The sequence below is a fragment of the Spermophilus citellus genome (genome assembly GCF_964194105.1).
Source record: "Spermophilus citellus genome assembly, chromosome: 1".
NCBI classification, from domain to species: domain Eukaryota; kingdom Metazoa; phylum Chordata; class Mammalia; order Rodentia; family Sciuridae; genus Spermophilus; species Spermophilus citellus.
The window spans coordinates 57,208,082-57,211,240 of NC_138182.1; the positions used below are offsets into that span (position 1 = coordinate 57,208,082).

Consider the following 3,159-nt stretch of genomic DNA (forward strand, 5'->3'; position numbering starts at 1 on the left):
AGCATATATTGTGATTTAATTCAATCAATACATAAATAATGTAGGTGAAGTATTCTATATTCAAAGTGCTGGGGACCTGAAGTGATTCAGAGTTTGGAATATTTACATATACATAATGAGTTATCTTGGGAATGAGATAGAAATCTAATCAGAAAACTTATTTGGTTTGTATATGCCTTATATAAATAGCACAGATATAATTTTATTCAATGTACATAGTTCACCTTCATTCTATGACCCATCACATGAGATATGGTGTGGAATTTTTCACTTGTGACATTATGTTGTCTTTTAAGAAGTTTTGGATTTCTGATTTTTGAATTTTTTCAACCTATATAGTGAAAACCATAATTTTTCCACTAGTGTCTCTCTTGTTGTAATTTTTTGGAGTATTTTCATGTCTTTATAAGTTTTCATATTTTACTTATGAAAATTTATACTTTTTAAATTTAATGATATTAGAGCTTTCCTATTATTTTCACACTTGTAGCAAAGTACTTAACACATTTTCTCCTTTAAATTTTTTAATCTGGTTAATGTTTGATTAAAAAATATGTCAAGGGCTGTCGTTAGGGTTGCGCGCGCCTGGGGTCGTTGGAGTTGGGCACCAGTGGCCGCCAGGCGCAGAGCCCTGGTTCCCCGGCCGCGATCTGTGAGCCGCCACCATGTCTATCTTCACCCCCACCAACCAGATCCGCCTGACCAACGTGGCGGTGGTTCGCATGAAGTGCGCAGGCAAGCGCTTCCAAATCGCCTGCTACAAGAACAAGGTGGTGGGCTGGCGCAGCAGCGTGGAGAAAGACTTGGACGAGGTCCTGCAGACGCACTCCGTGTTCATGAACGTCTCCAAAGGCCAGGTCGCTAAGAAGGAAGACCTCATCAGTGCTTTCGGCATCGACGATCAAACGGAAATCTGCAAGCAGATTTTGACTAAAGGAGAGGTTCAGGTATCTGATAAAGAAAGGCACACACAGCTGGAGCAGATGTTTAGGGACATTGCAACCATCGTGGCAGACAAGTGTGTCAACCCGGAAACAAAGAGACCATACACTGTTATCCTTATTGAGAGAGCCATGAAGGACATCCACTATTCAGTCAAGCCCAAAAGAGTACAAAACAGCAGGCTTTAGAAGTGATAAAGCAGCTGAAGGAAAAGATGAAGATTGAACGTGCTCACATGAGGCTCCGGTTCATTCTTCCAGTGAATGAAGGGAAGAAGCTCAAGGACAAGCTCAAGCCGTTGATCAAGGTTATAGAAAGCAAAGACTATGGCCAGCAGCTAGAAATTGTGTGTTTGATTGACCCAGGCTGCTTCCGGGAAATTGATGAGCTAATACAAAAGGAAACAAAGGTTCTTTGGAAGTTCTCAATTTGAAAGACGTGGAAGAAGGAGATGAGAAGTTTGAATGACATTCATCAGTCTCTTCAGCTATAAAACACTAAAAGGAGATGTTTCTGTTTCTGGTAGCACTGTTCAATTTCTGTGATTTGCCAAAAAAAGTGATCAATTTGACATTTCTGTCTTGTGTTCATGTGTGCATAAAAAGACTTCCTACATGAGGATAATGTGGGTGTTCTAAACACAATGAAAACTCAAAAGTACAAGTCCAGAGGGTCATTTTGCTGCTGTCTCAGGCCTTTATGGCACTCCAAAATGAAAGCTTCCTGAGACAACTCTTGTGGCTAAAAAGTTAAGTTTTGTATATTATATAAGTAAGATTATTGGGAAATACGTCTGTATGTTAAAAAGGAGTATTTACTGGAAAAGAAAACGTGTAATATAGCCTGTAGGGGTAACTATCCTGTCAGTCAAGCTTGGATGATGATTATCTGAAATGGGCATGTGGTGGCTGTAGGACTGAATGATGGTCATTGAATATGCTGCCAAAACTCAGATTGTCCTTGGTAAAATATAAAGTCATTCATTTCTAATTCTTAGTTATATAACATATATTAATACAGCTAAAATTATATGTGATCAATAAACTACTGCTACTTTTGTTAAACTGGCTTGTGTTTGTAGACAGCTTGCTAACTCCTTTTCTCCATCTACAGTAGGGTTGGAAGTTGTCAGGAGAATTAAATAAGCTGGTGTTAATGAACATGCCTATCTGACAAACACCAAATAAATCTTAATTTGGGGGATGTAATTGTTTTATGAAAACTACAGAACCCTAAAGAGAGAAGTAGAAGAAGATCTTAGAAGATGGAAAAATATACCCTGTTCATGGATAGGCAGAACTAACATTATCAAAATGGCGATATTACCAAAAGTTCTCTATAGGTTTAATGCAATGCCAATCAAAATCCCAAAGGCATTTCTTGTAGAAATAGATAAAGCAATCATGAAATTCATATGGAAAAATAAAAGACCCAGAATAGCAAAAGCAATTCTAAGCAGGAAGTGTGAATCAGGCGATATAACGATACCAGATTTCAAACTATATTACAGAGCAATAGTGACAAAAACAGCATGGTACTGGTGCCAAAACAGGCGGGTGGACCAATGGTATAGAATAGAGGACACAGAGACTAATCCACAAAGTTACAACTATCTTATATTTGATAAAGGGGCTAAAAGCATGCAATGGAGGAAGGATAGCATCTTCAACAAATGGTGTTGGGAAAACTGGAAATCCATATGCAACAAAATGAAACTGAATCCCTTTCTCTCGCCATGCACAAAAGTTAACTCATAATGGATCAAGGAGCTTGATATCAAATCAGAGACTCTGCGTCTGATAGAAGAAAAAGTTGGCTCTGATCTACATATTGTGGGGTCGGGCTCCAAATTCCTTAATAGGACACCCATAGCACAAGAGTTAACAACAAGAATCAACAAATGGGACTTACTTAAACTAAAAAGTTTTTTCTCAGCAAGAGAAACAATAAGAGAGGTAAATAGGGAGCCTACATCCTGGGAACAAATTTTTACTCCTCACACTTCAGATAGAGCCCTAATATCCAGAGTATACAAAGAACTCAAAAAATTAGACAATAAGATAACAAATAACCCAATCAACAAATGGGCCAAGGACCTGAACAGACACTTCTCAGAGGAGGATATACAATCAATCAACAATGCTCACCATCTCTAGCAGTCAGAGAAATGCAAATCAAACCCACCCTAAGATACCATCTCACTCCAGTAAGATTGGC

At 38.4% G+C, this 3,159-nt stretch overlaps 1 pseudogene across 1 annotated transcript; it reads left to right on the forward strand.

Moving 5' to 3' along the window:
- Positions 1-567: 567 nt before the first annotated feature.
- Positions 568-1,755, forward strand: LOC308655103 (ribosome maturation protein SBDS-like; annotated as a pseudogene). The gene has a single exon. The product of its transcript is annotated as a ribosome maturation protein SBDS-like (transcript).
- Positions 1,756-3,159: the final 1,404 nt, after the last annotated feature.